This window comes from Neolamprologus multifasciatus, chromosome 23 (genome assembly GCF_963576455.1).
Source record: "Neolamprologus multifasciatus chromosome 23, fNeoMul1.2, whole genome shotgun sequence".
In the NCBI taxonomy this organism is placed as follows: Eukaryota; Metazoa; Chordata; class Actinopteri; order Cichliformes; family Cichlidae; genus Neolamprologus; species Neolamprologus multifasciatus.
In genome coordinates this window covers 40,786,997-40,809,381 of record NC_140460.1, presented here as the reverse complement: position 1 = coordinate 40,809,381, position 22,385 = coordinate 40,786,997, and the positions used below count along the sequence as shown (strand labels likewise).

The 22,385-nt window shown below is 40.6% G+C and overlaps 1 protein-coding gene and 1 pseudogene across 2 annotated transcripts in view; one reads left to right on the top strand and one right to left on the bottom strand.

The window, feature by feature from the left end:
- LOC146492353 (protein NLRC3-like) overlaps positions 1 to 22,385 on the top strand; it is a 306,715-nt gene that overhangs the window by 148,668 nt on the left and 135,662 nt on the right. The gene's annotated exons all lie outside the window — the stretch shown is intronic.
- On the bottom strand, positions 12,344 to 14,585 carry LOC146492360 (uncharacterized; annotated as a pseudogene). The gene is made up of 5 exons (XR_014872318.1): positions 13,652 to 14,585; positions 13,481 to 13,550; positions 12,763 to 12,937; positions 12,489 to 12,654; positions 12,344 to 12,411 (listed from the first exon to the last, which is right to left on the bottom strand). The product of XR_014872318.1 is annotated as an uncharacterized LOC146492360 (transcript).

The window sequence follows — 22,385 nt, the reverse complement described above, 5'->3', positions numbered from 1 at the left end:
CAAAGGGTTAAGTCTGCAGTTCACTCTAATGTGAAGCTACAGCCTCCCCCTTTAGTCTCTGTCATCCTTCTGTTCCTGCAAAGACAAAACAAAGCGAGACAAAACATCCACCCTTCTTTTAGAGCCTGGGTGAATTGTTGTGGACATTTACTAATCCTAAAGTCGGTACCGTTTTTGTCTCAGTATCAAGTCAGTTAAAACTTTTAGTCGTCAGTCCATCACAGTCCAGTCACATGCATACCTTCACACACATTCATACCAGATATTGCTGATAATGGAGTCTCACGCGCAACCTATTCGAGCCTCCATCACCAGCAAGATGACGTCATCATTTTAAAGGAAAACAGTTCCTTGATTTTTGGACTGGATTGACTCGCTGCAATCCTTTTAGGCTCAGGACTTCTCATGTGATCAATGTCCCATATAAGTGAATTTCTCCCAAGCCCATTATAATCCTGGAGAAAAATACTTTGCGACTGTTTTCAGTAAGAATATTTTATAGCGCTTTAAAGTTCAATCTCTCAGGCCTGGATTAAAGAGCTGATTTGTTAAATCAGGAACTCACAAAATACCAAAATATCACCACTGGTGGATCACTCCTCTCAGATGTTCTTATTTCAGTGCACTGTAACAAAAGCAAAAACAAACGTAACCAATAAAATACTAACAAAGTAACAAATACTAGGGCCTATTGCAAACATGTCCAAGCATAAAACCATCTTTCTCTCTCTTAGAGAAAGAAAACAATCCAAACCTCACTGATAAAATCAACCTAGTGTTAAGCAAAACCCAAAAATCAACCAAAACTTCACCAGAAAGTTATTCTCCCTCCCGGGACAATATTGTGTAGGTACTGTTACTCCTTTTTGCACTGAAAAAAAAAAACATGTTGGACTTACTTGATTCAATAGTGGACACTGGTTGCACACAAATGTTTTGCTTTGGCAGAAACTTAAACAACTGAGTTAAATCAACACAACTGTTTCATATTCAGTTAACCTGTGCATTTTGTGTTCATAAAACACGATTAAGACATGTTCAGATGGAGTAAGTTGAGCTCCTGGAATATTTTAATCCTTCACAATTCTGTCATTTTATTTCAACACTATTCAATAACATTTATCCAAATTCTACTTGGTCACTTAAATACTACATGTTGTCTTCATATTGCATACGGTTCAACAAAGTCTAAATTCTGGTTACCATAAAAATTGGATGGGTCTACACCAACTACCATCCTCCTATCTTTATCCTAATTGCACGAGGGCTGGGAAATAACCCTGAAGTGATAGGTTACGGGGCAGGGTGCACCCTTGACAGCTCACCAGTCTATCACATAGAAACAAACAACCATTTACACTTACATTCACGGATAATTTAGAATCATCAATTAACCTAGCTCTAATAACTGCATGACTTTGTCTTTCACACTGGAAACCAGAATTTCGTACAGATCTTTAAAGCCTGAGGCAATTGTGTTAAATACACGCGAGATGCTTACGTAAATCCAAGAGCTGGCCCCTTTTTTTTTTCAGTGTGTTCCTCCTTCAATTAAGTCTCAATCACAAAAATGTGGTGCTCCGAAATAAGGCTCACACCGTTAATTCATCATTTTCACTCTGTACCACTGCTCATTATCAGGCTGTGTGAAGCACAGCAAACAATTCAGTCGAGGCCTTGAGCCACAAACAGACATCACGCACAGACATTGTTTTCATAACCAAACTGCTCTAGACCCTGTCCCTTAAATCTACACGAATGCCCTCTGGGTGACATGAAACCCATTTAACCAATAAACAATCAATGGCTTCTTGTTGTTGTAACAGATTCTGTATTTGAATGTTTGTGTGCAGCATTTTGGGTATCAGCATAGCATTTGTTAGTAAAGCATTCTTCATTGCATCAGCGTGTGTGTGTATCACTCTTCATTGCACAAGCGTGTGCATTTGTGTGTGTGTGGATCACTTCTCAGTGAATTGAATTAGCATTTTGATTTGTGTGTGTGTGTGTGTGTCACTTCTCACTCAATCAACGAGTGCATATGTGTTCATATGTGTGTTTCTCTTCATTCTGAGTCAGTGTATATAGATGTGTGTGTTTGTGTGTGTTTGTGTTCATCACTTTCCTGTTCTGGTGTTCTGGGTAAACCATGGCATGAAGCGTGCCCTGGGGTCCTGCTCTCCTCCTTTTCAGTCCGTTTGGGTCCATTGGTGCTGTTGCTCAAATTTCTGTCCATACTGGTTCTGGCCCCAATTGAGGCAGTCCTTTTCTCCAGTGTCCTGCATCTTCTCCTTGTCCAGCTCCTCCTTAACTTGACCCTTTTGCTTCTGTAGCTCCTTCAGGGTTTGCTCCTGCTGTTGGAGCTTCTCGTCAGGTTTGGCAACCTCCTGCTCCAGCAAGCTCTGGTCTGATTTCAAGTCCTGTATCTGGGACTCCAAGCCTGACTGATGGGTTCGATTAGCAGCCAGCTCCTCCTGAGCCATGCTCAGTTTCTGCTCTGATGCCTTGAGCTCTCACTGAGGGCAGAAACCTCAGAGTCTTTTCCGTACACGTTAGATTGAAGTTTATTGATGTTTTCCTTGCTTTGCTCCACGGCCTTCTGCAGCTCTGCTGTCTGGCTCTTCTCAGAGGTCAGCTCCTGGCTGAGCCCCGACACCTGTGCCTTCAGCTTATTTTCTTCTGGTGCTTTTGTCCATTCTGAGGTGCCTCCTGACCTCAGTTACTCCTCCTGTCTCTGGCACGCCCTTTTTGCTACCCGATCATCTGTGTTGGTCCGTTGTTAAGAGAGATATTCTAAAATACTTCTTCAGTAGAGAATCAGAGAAGAGAAACACACAGATTTTCTCGCTAGCAAGGGCAGCCTCCTGAGCTCACACACCAAGAGTGAGGCTCAGAGACTAAGCATTGAGGACTGCCCTGGTCTTTTATTTATACACTTCAGTGAGCGTTTGTTCCATACATTGAAATGTGGAGGTGTATGTGTGTGTGTGTGTGTGTGTGTGGTGTGTGTGTGTGTGTGTGTGTGTGTGGGAGGGGGGGGGGGGGGTCAGAGTGTGACCCCATAAATGACTTCCCTAAACCTGCTGGTCTGGAAGTCCAGCAGTTCATCTAAACAAAAGGCACTTAGACTAAGACAGATATAACTATGTTAATCCTACCGTAAAACAATAAGACAAGGTACGACCTTTCCCATGCTCCTAGGATGTGGGGGTGAATGCCAGAACACCCTGGAATGTACACAAAGTTGTTACAGACCTCCTAGGATGAGACATTCTTTCAATATGCCACCAACTATATACTTCTAAACACAAATGATTACATGCAGTATTCTACCATATTCAAACTTATATCATTAAAAGATTATACTGACTACTAAGTACAATTTCCATTGCCATTCCCTCCTGTTGTCAGTATAACTTTAAGTGAGATATCAGTTTGTAACATCTTGTTGTACATTTTCTGTCACATCATCATTAATCACACAAAGTCTTCATGTTCCAACAGGTCGTGGTCATCATCATCACTTGTCACGGCTATGTATGCAGCAACAGTGGAAAATATTATGCAGTTAATCATGAGTTTTAGACATGGCAGTATACACGTTACAAAAACACAAAATAAAAGTAAAAATATCCCAACTCCGATGAGTAGTCCTTTTAACACCTGTAACCAGGAGCCAGTGTAAAGCCAAGAAAACCAGTCACTTGTATCACTCACATAGTCCTGATTTTGGGCCTGCTGGATCTGTCTCAAAGCATTCAGGGTGTCAGTCATGTTTAATGAGTGTACATCGTCTGGTATGTAAGTGCAGCATGTGTTATTGAAGAGGACACAAAGTCCCCCTTTCTCTGCTAGTATCATGGAGTGGTTCTTCCCTGGGAGTTGGTCCAGGAACACATATTGTGTGGGGTGTGTTGACGTGCTGGGCAGATAAGAACAGACATAATAGTCTGTATTCATTTCATAAAACAATATCATTCATTCACAATAAATCAGCAGTCTAATGTAATGCAAATCAGTTTAACAAATATAATAGTTATCACCTTCTTCTAACTCGGGAGAATAATGCAAACTAAAACTACATAATAATTCACAATCTTTAATTAGGGGTCTAACATGGCATAAAATAATATTATAATCCCACATCTGCAGAAACAAAAAAACACAGCAGCTAAAAATAGTTGTTGAAAGAAAACGAGGTGGGAGCTGCTGATTCCTGAGCTTTGATACTGGATTAGCTTCAGTAGTTATTCCCATCACTGCTGTAGGAGCTACATTTAGTCACAGCTGATTGTCTTCTTTGACCAATCAGAATGACTACTGTTGTAAAAACAAGCAGACAAAGAACCAATGAGAGTGAAGAACAGGATAAAGAGCTCATGTGATGGAGGCAAAGCAATAATCAGCAGACTGTAGCAGTTTCTATCTGGATGAAAGTAGGAGCTCAGCGGAGCTCAGTCCCATATCTTTGGTTAGAAACAACATCAGTGATTTCCTGCTGCTCGAGATGATTCCAGCATCTCTCATCACAGCAGCTGATGAGAGAAACAGCTGATGGCTCACAGCTCGTGCACTGTTGGATCTCCAGATGTTCACGTGGCTGAAGTCTGAAGAAACTGTGGTCCACGTAGTTCACACGGCCTCAGATTGGACCGAGCTCCCTGGATCACTGCAGCATCCTCAGCTGGTACATGGACGTCTCTGTTCGTCAGTCTTGGAGCCCCTGCAGGTCCATCCACACCACCAGGGTCTTCTCACTCACCTTTCCTTTGTCCTCGTCCTTCATCGGCCGTGCTGTGTCTTTGTTCTTGCGGTGTTGTTCCCACGATGCAGTGCTGATGTTCCCTCCTTGAATGCACAACAAGTACGGTGCTGGTCTTTCTCGGGTGGAGCAGAGACAGATTGAAGTCTTTCAGGCTTTAGTGCCGACTTCCCTGACAGAGGCTGGACTCCATGGTCTGCACAGGAGGCTTCTACACTGTGTGGAGGTGACTCCTGGACTTGAAGACAGGCTGCAGGTACATGTGTGATGAAGAGGACCTACAGCAGTGTGATGGAGCTGCAGGTCTGAAGGAAGTCCTGCTGTCCTGTCCCACCCTCATCTTTACTTCCTCTGTCTTCTCTGGACTTGTCCTCCTGTTTCACAAACAGCACTGCTTCATGCCGAGGGTGGACGGGAGCGTTGGCTCTGATTCTTTTACCATCCACCACAAGGAGACACTGATGCTGACCTCGTGATTCATCTGCATGTGTTCTGCTTCACACTGCTCACCTCCACCAAAGACTTCACAAACATCTTCTTTCTTTGAGTCCAGTTTGTCCCACAAACACTTCCAAATCTCCTCCTCTGAGATTCTGCAGCTTCTTGCAGTGTGACTCAGCTGACTTCTGAGAGACCACAGACTGGCACAGCATCCACATGTGTCTCCTTTCAAAAAGGCTCTTGATGTTTCCTCCCACATCATTCTGGCCTCTCAGTCTCCTTTGTTCTCCAGCTCTGTAGCTGCACCTGATGAAGCTTCAGTTTTGCATGTTGGTAACAGTAAACTACAGCCTCTGCTGTCAGCTGGGTAACTAAACAGAGCTGCAGCACGTCTCTGCGGTGGGGCTACATCCAGCCTGCAGACGGCCGTCTACATGTTGTAGTGGTTTACAGTCACCAGGGGCGCTGTCCCAGCCATGCGGGCAGTGGGCTGCTCTGCTTGTGCTGTTGTTGGTGAAGCTGAAGTGAAAGCGAGAGTTAAAACACTGAACAGTGTCCACTGAGCTTCTCATGCTATTCTCATGCTCAAAGAAGTTTAACAGGAAGGACGACTCGTCCATCAGGCGTCCAGCTGTCCGTGACCGTGTCCACAGCAGAGTGTGACCGAGGCTTCATGCTAACACGCACATATGAAGCTAATACCACCACGAGCAGCTGCTCAGTGGATTTGGAGGAGAAATGTCTGCAGCTTCTCACAGGCAGTATGCAGAATTTGGATCTCCACAAAGACTGTGGAGAGCTCGTCCCACACTCTAAATCCACACTTGTCTGCACAAAACTTCTCACACGTTCCCGTCACAAGTGTCTTCTAAGTGAAGCTACCAGGTTCAGATCCAGCTTGTTTATCTGGAGCTGCAGTAGATGATCCATCTTCACAAAGCAACACAGACAGCAGATATGCAAACATACAACACAACCAAAGGATTCTCTCTGCATGTCTGTGGCTGATGCTGCTGGAACGAAGCTGTTTGAAACCTTGTTGTTCTGCACTTTGGGACCAGAAGAGGAAACTGAAGCTCTGTACAGAGGGTTCAATGGAAGCAGCCAAGCGCTGTAAGTGTCTGCTGTACAGGGATGCTGGTTCAGCTGTGGCTCAGTTTCACAGTGTGACTCAGTAAAAGCAGCAGGAAATCAAAGCTTGATGCTTTCATCAGTGTGGAAATAAGAAAGTTTCCTGTGACAGACGCTGGAGCTCTTTCACTCTCAGCTTCACAGTTTCAGCTTCAAACTTCTTGCAACATGTTTCTAACACGGCCACATTCCACCTTAATGGAGCTGATATCTTGTGCATCAGCACATTTTCTAAAAGCAGCAATCACATCTTTAGTTTTGGATCTTTAACTGCAGATTGTTTATGTGTTTATAGCACATTAATTACAGCAGCAGCGTTGACCACAGTGCTGTACAAGAATCCAAAATAACGAGTAAAATAACTCATAACATTAATATCACACATCAAATATCAAATAACTCTCATGCTGTATTAAAAGCCAGTGAATACAAATGTGTTTTAAGAGCAGATTTACAGAGACTGACAGCAGGAGCTGGGGCTGTTCGATAGAACGATGTATATATGATGACCATATGAAAACATCTATCGTTTCATATCACGCTCTTTGTTTCCTGCTTATGTGTTTGTGTGTTTTCCAGATAAACCTTTCAAAATAAATCTGAAGATCCTGTTGAGAGTTTTCAAAATAAACACAATAATTACTGCGGTCGCTCGTTTATCGAGTTACGTTCTAAAAATAAGTCTCAGAATGAAGTAGCAGCTTTATGTTTTAAGGCAGTTAAACCCTCACTGCACACTTTATACAATTTTCTCAGACAGGCATGAACATTTTCACACTTTTCTCTCTTGTTTAAACAAATTTCAAACCTTCATAGAAAAATAAGTTCATGATTAAAGAATGAAAGCAAAGTGTTTCTGAAATGTGTCAAATCAGCCTTTGCTGGCATTAAATGAGCTTGGTTCTGTGTGAGGAGCACTCGTCCATGGCCTGGGCTCCTCGCTGTCAGGTAAAGTTTCATAAAGCTTTTGAGTTTTTATGCAGATAATGTTGGTGTCCAGCACGATGTTCTTTTTCCTTGGTCACTGAGCCACAAAGCCAAAGCTGATTCCATCCTTACGATGTTCTTGTTGTGGACAGTTACAACCTTTTTGCCTCCTTGTTGAAACTATGATGGTCAGCATCTTCCTCTGCCTTTGGCTGCTACCACAGCTACAAAACGTCTCGTCATCATTGTTGTTTGTTGGGGACAAAACGTACAAACATACAGTGCAGCACTGCAGAGTCACACTGCTGTAAATTTGAACACATTCTGTACTGTACAGGAGACACGGCACGAGATTGGCAGCCAATCAGGACGCAGAACACAACGCGCTGTAAAAAACAAAAGCATGCAAAATTGCACAAAAAAGATCAGTGAAACAGCGAGGCCACCAAAGGTGAACTGTGTTACAGCGAGGGACCAGCGTATATATGGTTGTTGGGACGATAAATGTCTTTGAGCTTGTGTCAGAAGACGAGCTGCAGCTGCAGTCTTGCCAGGCAGGTCCCACTAACTCCAACATATAAGGAGTTACTATAATCCAACTGGGACGTCATGAAAACGTGGATCACCCGTTCAAGGTTTTTAAAACATATAAATGATCTCACCTTAGATAAAAGCCTCAGTTTGAAGAAAGACCGCTGTACAACTGAGCTCAGCTGTGTTTCAAAGGTCAAACTGCCGTCAAATATGTGCCCCAAATGTAATAATGTGATTTAATAAAAGAGCTGAACCAGTCTAATAGAGTGCCCTTGGTGCCGCCATGCTCCAATGGTGACATCAAGATGCTGTGGTCAGTGTCAAAGGCAGCGATCAGATCCAAAAGCACAGCTGAGTCTCCTGATCAGTGGCTGATAAAAGATCATTAAGAACTTTTCAAAGTGCAGTTTCAGTGCTGTGAAGAGCTTTAAAACCAGACTGAAACCTTTACAACAGATTGCTGCTGAACAAATAGAATATTTTACAAAATCTTTAACAGGAAGGGAAGCTTTGAAATAGGCCTGAAGTTTGAGCGGACAGAGGATCCAGATCAGGTTTTTTAGTACAGGCTGTACAACAGCATGTTTAAAACAGGCTGTACAACACCTGAACTAAGACTGCTGTTAAAAATCACTAAGATGTCGGAACCAACAACCTTTAAACTCTTTTTAAACATGTGTTGGAACAACATCATTTGGACAAGATGATGTCTTTATACCATCACATCGTTCCTCCACCTGATCAAACCACACAGGCTCAAACTGATCAAAAACAGCTGAGCAGGTGAATATTTTAGCCCCGGTGCGATCGTGGGCGAGAGTATCGATGATGGCCAAAGGGCAGCGTCCAGCTCTACGGCCGCTGAAGAGCAGACTCAACAGACGCGCATAATGTGGATCCTACTGCTCTAAAATTGGAGCTTCTTCAATCCATTAAAGAGGACATTAGTACGCTGTTAGAAGAAGAACTCAGAAATGCGTTGAAAGAAGATTTTGACAATATAAGGGCTGACATGCAAGGACTAAGAAATGAGATCACTAACAGCATGGAGGCGACGAAGTTGATGGAGTAAAGGTTACAGTGAAAGAAGCTGAGGATGGGCTGTCAATGTGGAGCGATGAGGTGACCACCCTGCAGTCTACAGTAGAGAGTATGAAGGAGGAGCTGTCTGACCTGAAGGATAAATGTGATGAAGACAGGAAGCGGAGAGCTAACATCCACATCATAGGGATCCCAGAGGGCCTGGACTCGAGCTCCTCCACGGCTGTATCTGTGCTACAACGTGAAGTGCTGGGTATGGATAAAGACATTATTGTCGACCGCTCACACAGGAGCCCTATCCCGAGAAAGCCTGCTGGTAACCCGCACGCCGTCATAGCCGAGCGTCACTACTACCAGGATTGTGGGGAAATTCTACGCCGTGCCAGGGCCCAAGCCCCGCTTGAGTTTAACAGACAATCTATTGCAATATTAGGACTGGGCGATATGACTGGATGGCGATATACGATATATATCTCAATATTTTTAAAGCCAGAAAGTAAGAACAAAAAGAGAGTTCTTAGTCACAGCTGTGTCCCAAATCTCACACAGGCACATTTATTAAATAATAATGCTCCATAAATAAAAGAAAACTATGTTGTTTTTGTGCATAACAAAAAGCTCACAATTGTGCAGTCAAAATGTAAACTAACAGATGCTGAGCATAATAACAAGCAGATGCTCTGTTCCCAGGTTCTACTGCGTGACTGACAGCCTGGAGTTTGAAATCGTCTTTGTAACCGTATCTCTTACAGGTGCCATTTATGGTCCTTATATATACAGTACAATACAGTAATATTACTTTGAAGCAGAGTACATATCAGTCCGTGAGGCTCCTCGGTAGCTGTAATGCTCCAACTGTCAGGGCTCTGTGAGCGGGCAGGCGGAGAGGAGGATCCAAGCGCAGGACTTGAACACAGAATGTAAATCAAAACCTCAGCTTTATTGCTGACATGAAGACCAAACATGAAGTGACTGCAGAAACCAAAAACACACAGGCATAATCTGAGGGTACGACACGACACCAAGCATGGGAAAACACAGGGCTTATATACACAGGGTAGTAACGAGGGAATCGGTAACAGGAGGGAGACAAAGCTGGGAGAGATCAGGGCTAACGAGACGGGGGGAACAAAGCTGCACACACTAACATAAGACAGAGACTTTCATAATAAAACAGGAAACATGAATCACAACTCAGAGACACAGACTCAACACAGAGACAGAAAATGACACATGGAACTGAACTATACATGAAACCACAATTCCTAAAACATGGATAACAGAAACATGAAACTCTAATAATAATCATCACCACAATCACAACAAGAGAACAAGAAAACAATCCATGATGCAAAATTACACCAAAACATAACAAACTCAAAATACTGGGTCCAACAGACCCAGAACCGTGACACCAACAATCCATCAAGCGGTGCAGCCTCGTAGCTGAGCAAAGTCGTACCAAAACATTTTTTGAAAGGTTTCTGAGCGCCGTGCAGCACATAAAATCTGTTCGAGGTCAGTAAGCACAACCAGAATTCATCCATAAGGCGCATTGTCGATTTATGAGAAAATTACAGGATTTTAAGTGCGACTTATAGTGCAGAAAATATAGTTTATGGTTTTCCTTTGATCTTAGCAAATATCTACGCCCCTAATTGGGACAATCACTGATTTTTCACTAATGTCTTTGCACGGCTCCCCAATATGTCATCACACAATATCATCTTTGAGGGAGAACTAAACTGCTTATTATCTGCTATGGACCACAGTTCACACAAAAGTACACTTAGTCCAAAGGCACCGTGCGTCATTCAGAGCTTTCTTGATAATTATGGGCTAGCTGATGTATGGAGATTTCATAATCCTGCTTCACGTCAATACTCTTTTTTTTCTAATGTCCATAAAATATATATTTGTATAGAAAAACGTCTCCCTTTAGTTACAGAATGTGATTATAAGACTCTGGTGATTTGTCCTCTTATTTTTTCTATGTGTATTCCTGATGCCTGTTCCAACTATCAGCCATGGAGATTCAACTCAGTGTTGTTAGCAGATGAAGAGTTTGTCAGTTACAAAAGGTCTCAAAGAGATTTTTTTTCTATCAATCAGACCCCAGAGATGTCATCATCAGTCATTTGGGAATCTCTAAAAGCATCTGAGAGGCCAAATAATTTCATTTTGTGCCAAACAGAATAAAATAGCAACCGAGCGCCTCTCTCAGTTAGCTGATGAAATTACTAAACTACATGCTGTGTACAGCCACTCTCCTGAGCCTGTATTATATACACAGCGGTTACAATGACAAACTGAATACAATCTCATATCTACAAAACATGCTGAGTCTAAGTTGCAGCTATGCACTGTTAGACTTTTCATCGCCACTTTACGGTAACATACTGGCGTCACTGTTGCCAGCGTCATACCGTGACGCCGTGTTACGGTAGCTTACTGTTCTGCAGGATGATACCGTTTTTTGCTGGTGTGGTATAATACTCTTGGACAAATTATGGTAACGCACCGTAGCCTTTTTTACAGTATCTCACTGGCGACAGTGACGCCAGTGAGATACCGTTATGTCGTTATGTCATAAATTACGTCAACAAAGTAACATCATATTGTGATTAAGAAATTGGTATACTACCATTTATTCACGGTATGTCACTGTAAGCCCGCTGCAAGGTAATAAACTGCAATATATTAACCAGTAATTTACCGTTATCACGCATCATCAGTACCAAAAATATTAATCTCTGCTAGAGGACACCGTGTCCCAACAGGCGGTCATTTACTGTTTAATAGACCCTAATTTCAGTTAACAGTAACATACTGTAAGAGACTGGAGGGTTCCAAAAAATTTGATGGATGGATGGATGGATGGATGGATGGATGGATGGATGGATGGATGGATAGATAGATAGATAGATAGATAGATAGATAGATAGATAGATAGACACAAAATATAATTCATGTGCTTCACACCACTTTATTTCAATTCTGATTTTTCCTTGCTGAAATACACATTTCCAACTGAAAACTGAAAACATATTTTCATTGAGGAAGCATTTGTTTTTACTAATCCATGCAATACATTATTTTCTCAGATGGTTGTACAAACAATAATGATATTATGTCATATCCATATCATGGCAGACAACATATGCTCAAGTGTTGGGTTTTCTTAGTTATATTTTAATATAATATCAAGCCCCACACCTTTATATACACTTTGTCCAAAATACTGGCTCACACCACCAAATCAATGCACAAAACAGGGTCCACAAGGACATGGATGAGCGTGTGTGGCGTGAAGGAACTTGACTGACCTGCACTGAACCCTGATCTTGCTTTGTGGACTGAGTTCATTGATTTGTAGGGTGAGCCAATGCATGTGACAAAGTGTAAGTAGCTGAAATAATTTTTAACAAACGGGTAAAAGAAGGAAAAAAAATCAAAACTGTTGTACTCAAAAAACCTATTGGACAGAGACAGCGTCTTGCAAGAGTGGCAAGAGAGCTTGTCTACATTGTTGTTCGTCTTGTGTAAATGTCCAGAAAGCATAGGCCATGGATCATCTGTGGAGACACAGGTAACAACACATTGGTCATTTAAATTATACAAGAAATTCACTAAAAATGGCAAAAACAGTTACCTAATTTGAAGTTCTCCACTCAAATTCAGTAAGTCGCTGGAGGAAAGTTGTGACATGAGGGTTAATGTGAACAACCTTTGGCTTCACAGTGGTCCCAGTCTTTCTGCTTGTCCCAACCTTGGAGGTACATTTTGTTCCCTCTTCAGGGTTTATCCTTACAAAAAACCTTAAAACATGCCATAATAAATAGTAACATACAGTAACATTGAGTTGTGATTTGAAATAATGAATTACTTAGGGATAATTTATTCATCAGCTAACTGTTCAAACATACCTCTGAATTAATTCCAATGTTGCACACGCTGACTCCTGGTATTCCAGGTTCTATACATAAAATGAACCAAAGAAGACTGACATTGCATCAGCAAATGTGTTCTCTTTGTCCAGCTCAACAATTACACACCCATCTGCACTCACCGTCCAGCAGGTGGCTGTCATTGAACTTTGTCCTTAAATGTATAGGGGCAACATGTTGTCATTATGCAACATAAAATAATTTCAATACTTCACTTCTTCACACTGTCTAGATAGTCATAAAGCAAATAGCTACATACAGTTAATTATTAATGGCCTTATGTACATAAGTCTGTTTTAACATATTATAATTGTACATAATTGGGAATTATTCTGCACATTAAACACACATAACAAAGAGTCAGCCCAATTAAATTACCGGAGATGAATCAACTGTATGGTTATTTTGGAGTTTATAGTTTGTGCTGCTGTTAAACTTTACAGTATTGACTTCAGTATTTCTGCTGTTGGTGTAGCTAGTCTACTACATTGATCAGTAATATGTAATGTGAAATTTGATATTGTTACTTTGCTGGATTCACTGAGAAACATGTCCAACAACCTTGGTTTATAAAGGAAATTACAGATATTTGAGCTAACAAAACAGAGACTGGATACCTGTGTCCACGAAAAGCTCCTGTGTCAAACAGAAATTTTAATGTGGTCTAATCAGCTCTATTTCATAAATGACTTCTTACCAAGCATAATCAGCCTTGGGGTGATGGGCAGGTTGCTCTCTGCTTCAAGGGACATCCTGGTAAATATTTCCTGCCAGAAAAAGGACCAAGACATTTTATGTAACAAATAAAAAAATATAACAGGACAGCAAGCAATAGCATTAAACATAGAGCTGTATGAAGAAAGCTTACATCTGCTAAGACAAAGAGGGAGTCTTCATCTTCCTTGTAATACCTCATCATGAGAAGTATGGCTGCTGTGCCAACCTTGTTGTTGGTCAAAACTCCCTCACTTTCTATCTGCTGGATGAGTGTCCTTATACCAAGGTTCCATTTGAGCTTCTGGCTGGAGAAATAGTTAATAATCCTTCCGCCTTTGGTTATGAGGGCCTGACCTAAGTGCTCACTGATATCGATGCCTGTGAGTTTGTAAAAGTGGTTTGAAAGACCTTTCCGAGTAAACAAGAATGGCCACTGCTCCTGAATTTCAGCTACTGAAAGTGAGGGACAACTGTTGATAAGCTGCCGCTGAGAAATATATGTGAGGCACATGAAGTCATCCACATCAGGTCTCTCCACAGCTCCAGGTCCTTCTGAATTAAAAATTGTTAACAAGATGTGTTTCTTTTCCTTTAAAGAAGCTGGCGTTTCCCCCTCAGGAAGTTCAACTGGTTGCGAATTTATCCACAACCATAGCTATCAACAAGGCATCTAACTTTTTTATGTGAGGTTGCATTACTGTTAGGACTACAGTCTTCCTCTTTCCTGGTTCTCTTTGTTTGACAAAGTCTATGTGTTGTATTATCTCGATTAACCTGTTCAACTCTAGCTTTGATGGTTCTTAGTAGTGAATAATGTCCACAACCCAGTCTGTCTCCCTTTTCAGTAAAATCTGCAAATGTTTGAGGGTATCTGTTTACAATGATCTTAGCAACCTCTTCATGAGATGCACGTTTAGGGTTTCTGCAGTTAACTTGCATGGTCTCCACAACAATTCTAACCATACTTCTCCTGTCCTCTGGATGACCTCTGTCTCCTCTTGTGATTGCATGCGACAGTTGGAGTGGAAATCTTTCACAAGCTCCAGAGTAATGGTGTCATTCAAATTCTTTGGTCTGCCATCTGAGAAAAACAGAGATGGTGTTAGATTCAGTGTCTACTTTTGTTCCGTGCATTGCACAGCTGCAAAGATCCTGAAATTCCTCTATGATGCACCAGCGAACTTATAAAACTCCTCCTCAGTGGTCTCCCTTCTTTTTCTGTGATTCCTAGGCATATGTGAATGAAGGCAGAAAATGTTCTGAAAGTGGCAGGACAGTTCTCAGTTCCACAAGAAAGCCTATAGTTAGCTACATGTTTGTGGCTTTTAACATGCAAACTGAAAAATATAAATTTGTGTGCACTGAAGCCACAAAATTTAGAAATACACATAGTTGCAAAAGGTTCAGTGGCCAATTACCTTTCGTAAATGACATATGCAATGCAAAAAATAAGAGTATTGTCAATAGGGACCAATTCCCAGTTTTTACATGGTCAAAATTATTCACAAAAGGCTTCAATAAACAGAAAATGTGTGCCGACAAGAGAGCAGTGCACAAAAATGAAAAGATATTTGAGCTCGATGCTTTAATGGGTTTAACATGACTTAGTCGGCACTCCGCACCGTACAGGTAGTACAAGCACACCTGAAAACACTGACCAGCTAACAGCTTTAAGCATTTGGGCGCAACCTTGGTAGTTCACCGATTCACCTGTTGCAAACGTCCAAGTTTCTATCAAGTCTCATAAATCCATTGGCAACTATTACTAACTAGTCTTTTGAGTCTTCACATTCATAGATATTGACATTTTGTCTTAGCATTTGAATGAAAATATCCTGGTAGGGTAGTTTAAAAGTCAAAACAAACAGTAATAAGAATGCATTTCGGACTTCTCTCGAATAAGTGAAAAATACACTTACCTTCAGACTGATTATCTGGTGTCAATCCAACTTTAATGTGTCCCATGTCAGTCCGTTTTAGGGAAAAAGTGTTAAGTGGTTTCATTTAATTTTGAGATACTCCCGTATGGACGAGCAATTTGGAGTCTAGCAGAGTTATCACGAATAGCATACGATCTTCAGATATAATCCAATCAACCTTGCATTTAACCCAATTGAACATCCAGTTACCTCTGACTACTTCTAACTTGCACATGTTAACGGTCTCATCATCACTCTGTGCTGCAACGAACTGGATTTGTGGCACAGAATAGTTGATGGCCATGTTGTTCTCCTGCTTTGCAGCTTTTTTTGAGTCTGAATTGCGACTTAAACGTGCAAAACTAAGAAAAGCAGATCAATATTTTCTTCTTGCTGTTATTTAATGGTGGTTGGCAACCAACGAAAGGAGCATTAACCACCTCGAGCAATATTTTCTATCCCCATTGTTGTTTTGAAAGTGAATACCCGACGTGTGCGTCATACGTCATGTTGTACGTCAGGTGAAGGTGTGGTGTCGGCTATCGCACCTGTCGCATTAAAAAGCTTTAAAAGCACAACCCAACGCGCTAAACATGAACAAACATAAACACCCATGTTACATTATCACGTATATCCAGGACATCTCTTCTGAACCAAGACGAAGTGGTGCTACAAAGGAATTATTTCTTTACGAGAGTGCATTTAATAGCAGTCTGGCCTGCAACAAAATGCACCGCCAAAAATACAGTTTCTGCTTGTCCCAGAATTTATTAATTTTGAGAGTGAAGTTGTAGGACTGATGCTGGTTAGTGGTGTAGGTTTCATGGATGTAACACCTTAACTTGTGTAAAATGCCGACCAGAGCATATTATTAGGTTAGTTCACTGTAGTTAGGCAGAGGTGTCTTAAAAAGTACCACCTTATACAAAATAAATGAAGGTCCAGTATAAGAAAGAATAAGAAGAGAAAAAAGGAACACCCTGCTAAATGAAGTCATTTTTAAACGTTACTCTAAATCTAGCCATTAGTTTTTGTTGCTGGCCATACAAAAAATAAGCATACTTCAATTATATTTCCCAAGTATACCTTACCTAGTACGTATACTAATAATGCTTCTTGGGACTATATTGCCCCCCGTTTTAGTACATAACAGTATTCTTGAAATTAACTTTTAGATGTACTTTTTGTTCACCATAATTGTACTAGCATAATGTCATAATGTCTACTAGAGTATAATTAAAATATACTCGATTCTATCACAATACTAACCTTACAAGTATACTATTAATTAATAGTATTAATAATGTTTCACATTGTTTGAATAAACAAATACATTTATTAATATATGAGGTTCCATTCAGTTCAAGGAATTACAGTGGGGCAAAAAAGTATTTAGTCAGCCACCGATTGTGCAAGTTCCCCCACTTAAAATGATGACAGAGGTCAGTAATTTGCACCAGAGGTACACTTCAACTGTGAGAGACAGAATGTGAAAAAAAAATCCATGAATTCACATGGTAGGATTTGTAAAGAATTTATTCGTAAATCAGGGTGGAAAATAAGTATTTGGTCAATAACAAAAATACAACTCAATACTTTGTAACATAACCTTTGTTGGCAATAACAGAGGTCAAACGTTTACTATAGGTCTTTACCAGGTTTGCACACACAGTAGCTGGTATTTTGGCCCATTCCTCCATGCAGATCTTCTCAAGAGCAGTGATGTTTTGGGGCTGTCGCCGAGCAACACGGACTTTCAACTCCCGCCACAGATTTTCTATGGGGTTGAGGTCTGGAGACTGGCTAGGCCACTCCAGGACTTTCAAATGCTTCTTACGGAGCCACTCCTTTGTTGCCCGGGCGGTGTGTTTTGGATCATTGTCATGTTGGAAGACCCAGCCTCGTTTCATCTTCAAAGTTCTCACTGATGGAAGGAGGTTTTGGCTCAAAATCTCACGATACTTGGCCCCATTCATTCTGTCCTTAACACGGATCAGTCGTCCTTTCCCCTTGGCAGAAAAACAGCCCCATAGCATGATGTTTCCACCCCCATGCTTCACAGTAGGTATGGTGTTCTTGGGATGCAACTCAGTATTCTTCTTCCTCCAAACACGACGAGTTGAGTTTATACCAAAAAGTTCTACTTTGGTTTCATCTGACCACATGACATTCTCCCAATCCTGTGCTGTATCATCCATGTGCTCTCTGGCAAACTTCAGACGGGCCTGGACATGCACTGGCTTCAGCAGCGGAACACGTCTGGCACTGCGGGATTTGATTCCCTGCCGTTGTAGTGTGTTACTGATGGTGACCTTTGTTACTTTGGTCCCAGCTCTCTGCAGGTCATTCACCAGGTCCCCCCGTGTGGTTCTGGGATCTTTGCTCACCGTTCTCATGATCATTTTGACCCCACGGGATGAGATCTTGCGTGGAGCCCCAGATCGAGGGAGATTATCAGTGGTCTTGTATGTCTTCCATTTTCTGATGATTGCTCCCACAGTTGATTTTTTCACACCAAGCTGCTTGCCTATTGTAGATTCACTCTTCCCAGTCTGGTGCAGGTCTACAATTCTTTTCCTGGTGTCCTTCGAAAGCTCTTTGGTCTTGGCCATGGCGGAGTTTGGAGTCTGACTGGTTGAGGCTGTGGACAGGTGTCTTTTATACAGATGACGAGGTCAAACAGGTGCCATTCATACAGGTAACGAGTGGGGGACAGAAAAGCTTCTTACAGAAGACGTTACAGGTCTGTGAGAGCCAGGGATTTTCCTTGTTTGAGGTGACCAAACACTTATTTTCCACCCTGATTTACGAATAAATTCTTTACAAATCCTACCATGTGAATTCATGGATTTTTTTTTCACATTCTGTCTCTCACAGTTGAAGTGTACCTCTGGTGCAAATTACTGACCTCTGTCATCATTTTAAGTGGGGGAACTTGCACAATCGGTGGCTGACTAAATACTTTTTTGCCCCACTGTAAATTTTAGTGTGGCTGCAACTTACTCCTTAAGTTAAAAATTATGCTGTATATTGTAGTTTATATGTTATACTACTTTCACAGTGAATCGCATTTTATAGTAATACACTCTGAATGAGGATTTAAGTAATTACTCTTAGATCTACAGTAGACAACAACAGAAATCCGGATGGTGTAATAGTATAATCTCAGTAAATCACCAATTGTTACATTTGCTGTATTTTACAGCTGTTTCCATGAGTATGGTGAGTTACTGTAAAAATAATGTCATCTCATGGAATTTTCCCACAATAACATGCAAATTACAGTACTAAACTGCTAACATCCTTTAGTGTTTTTTACTGTTGATTTTGCAGTACTAAGCTATGGAAATTACTGCAAAGGCTAACAGTGTGCTTATGAACTCTCTCTAATGTGGAAATTGAAACGGCTGTATGGAGCATGCAGTCTGGAAAATCTGCCGCCCCGACGGGTATCCATCTGATTTCTTCATAAAGTTTTCTGACCAACTGAATTCACTGTTAAAATCAACTTTTGAAGAATCCTTCCTCTCATAGTCGTTGCCTCCAACAATGCATCAAGCAGTGATGTGTTTAATTGTAAAACAGGAAAAGACCATTTAGATTGTTGTTCATGTCGTTTAATATCTTTGTTCAACACAGACACCAAGATCCTGGTTCAAGTGTTGGCCCGTCGCTTACACAAATATTTGTCCTCCATTATTTCACCAGACCAGACGGGCTTTATTAGGCACTCTTTTTTAACATTAGAGCTCTATTAAATATAATTTATACCCATGTTAAAGGTGATACATTGGAAACCGTAATTTGGCTTGACGCAGAAAAGGCGTTGGATCGGGTGAGATGAGATTTTTTTTTATACGCTTAAAAAATGTGGCTTTAATTTTGTATCTTGGATAAAAGTACTGTATTGCTCCCCTCTAGCAGCCGTCCGGACCAACAATAATCTGTCCCCCAGGACAGGGATGCCCTCTTTCTCCTTTTTGCCGTTGAACCGCTAGCTGTTGCTCTGAGACGATGTGTTGGTGTTGAGGGAAAACATCGAGGGGGTATCGAACATGAAGTCTCTCTTCATGCCGACGACATGATTTTATTTATTTCCAACCCATCGAATAGCCTCCGCATACTTTTGGATAGACTTACAATAATAATAATAATACATTTTATTTATAGGTGCCTTTAAGAGCCTCAAGGTCACCTTAATGCATTCTTAAGGAATTTGGGACAATTTCTGGATATAAAGTGAATTTTGGGAAGAGCGAGGCAAAGTCTATCTGTACGACAACTGGGGAGTTTTGTGTAGTTTAGCCCCTTTTAAACCCAGCTATAACAAGTTTAAGTACACAGCAAATCAAAAGTGTTAAATGTTTTGGTGTTAGTAGTCTTCTTGCAAAAGTAGAATTAATTTTACTCTAAGTAGAGTCACATTCTTTTAATGTAACTCTGAGGTGTAAAATGATAGTAGTTAAAACCGAGTGTTAAAAATGAGTGTTTCTATGTCAAATCTGGAGGTGTTAAAATGGAAACATTAACTTGACATTGACCTCTTAACTCTGAACTCCTACAGGGGCTATGACACCAATAGAGTAAATTCACAGACTCCGCCCCCAGCACCATAGGCTCCAATCAAAGCTGAAGTGAAGCCGTTTCAGAACATTTTGCTCTACATATTTGAGTTGTTTGCCATGCTTGGTAAGTCATTTTTTCAAAGATTGTTTCAATTATTATTATTAGCTTTTACTTCTGTGGCTCTTTGGAGTTGAGACAAAGCTGTGTGAAAGGCATTAGCCATGTTGATCGCTGATAGCATAATATTCTCTTTTAGCTAGCCTTGAAAAAAAGCTAACATGTGAATGTTCAGTCAAATTTTTGGTCAAATACACCTAAAACAATGTCTAGAATGTGAAATGTTGGTATAATGGTGCTACTTGAAGCCTGAAAAGTATCTCCCATTAAAAAAACGAGCAAACAGCAGTAGCAGACGTCCTGACTAAGTTCTACGTTAGCATTTAGATCCCTCCAGAGTTTTTTGCACACGGTTTAGATAAAAATGAAAAAGGTTGAGGTTTTACATTTAGTTCAGTATTACCTGTTGTCTGTGTCCTTGTCTTTTGGGAAAATACTTTACACAAGTAATGGCTCAAAGAGGATTCCTTTTATTTTTTTTACTGTGCTGCAATTGATTACTGGATTATGTGTGCCATTAATTAGTGTCAACTAATTTTTATTCAATCTCCACATAGGATATGCTTGTGAAGATGGAATATGGGGGAGGGCAGAAGTCCGTTGAAGTTCCACAAAGTGACGAATGAAGGACATGCATATTGTATTGAAGAAATAAGTGATGAGAATGCTGTTATTTGCATTTGCCAGCTCACCTATGTCAGACCTTTTAATAAACAAAATTCTAATGAAAGTGAGAACAGGTACACTGTTACATTTTTCAGAAAATGTTTTGAAATTGTGGTGGACAGTTCAGAATAAATGTTTTTCAAAAACCATTGCATCTTTTTAGTAAATGTTTATTTCCAAAAGAAATTTCTAGAAGTTCAGAACAGAAAAATTCCCACTTTTTAGAATTAATTAGAAGATAACTCTTACGTAGTTAAACTAAAATACTCTTTGAGAGTTAATATATAAACTCTTAACACCTAGTTAGCATTAGCAAGTGTTAAATTATCAACTCCAGACAGATTTGGTGTTTAACACTAAATCAGAGTTAACGTACCAACTCTCCAAAAAATAGTTAAATTAACACTCTCTGGTGTGGACCCATATAGACACTTTAATAGTGTTGAAATCAAATCTGACAGTGTTAATTTGGACATGCTGGATTTGCTGTGTACTCGGGCATCTGGGTGACACAAAATCACAAAGATTTGTATAAAACTATCTTCCTTTATTGTCGAAGCTTAAAGAGGATTTTGGAAAATGTGAGTTTTGGCTCTTTTGCTGGGTGGTAGAATAAATATCATCAAGATGAGTATATTTCAGAAATTTTAGTATTTTTTTTTTAATGTCTTCCAATGTTTTTAACAAAGTCTTTTTTAACAATCTGAACAGTCACATTTATTCCTTTATTTGGAACAAAAAGCCACCCAGGCTGAAACAGAGTTTATTACAAAGACCGTGGAGCGCAGGAGGCAAATCTTTGTTGTGTTACTGGGCATCAAATATAAGGGCTTAATTATACTGGGTAAAGGATGATGATCATTTATTTTCATGGGTAACAGTCAGTGAATCGATGCTCCCTGTTTTGGTTACTGGCTGGGCCGTGGTTGCCTTGGTTTGGTTGGGTTGGGGGGGGGGGGGGGGGCTGTTTACTGATCCTGCTGTAATTGTTGTCAGATATAATTTTATGTTCAATGAAAAAAGAAAACCCCTCATATGATCTTATAGGTGATGTGTGTAACAGCTTGATAGGATCCAGAGGTGACTGCCATTGGAGTTATTTTTTAAACACAGGCTTGAAAATGTCTTCAAATATTTTGTTTTAAGTTATTTAAAAGTTGTTAAAAGTAAATTGAAATTGTTATAATTGCTATAAATTCAACAAAAAGTATGTGTTACCCCAGAATGGTTCAGACAGCAACACAGTTTTCTTCGCCTTATAATCACACTGACAGTTGTTTTATTACTACAATTCAGGATTACTAGTAACAAACAGTATATCATCATCTTTATCTACATGTAAATGAAAACAATAAAAGTCAGTGTCCTGGTGGTGTCCAGTCAAACACGTCTCTGTGAAAGCTTCAATCCAACAGGCTCCAAAATTCTTCTGCTCATTTCCTCGTCGGGTTCTTGATGCTCCTGCACCATATCTCTGTCATCCTCCTCGCTCCCTCTTTGCACTCACAGTCTTTGTGCATCATTAACACTCAAATGTGGAAAACCAAAGTTTTACTGAGCAGAAGATGATCATCAGTGACGCTGTCTTTAAAATACTCTTGTTAGAAATGTACGACT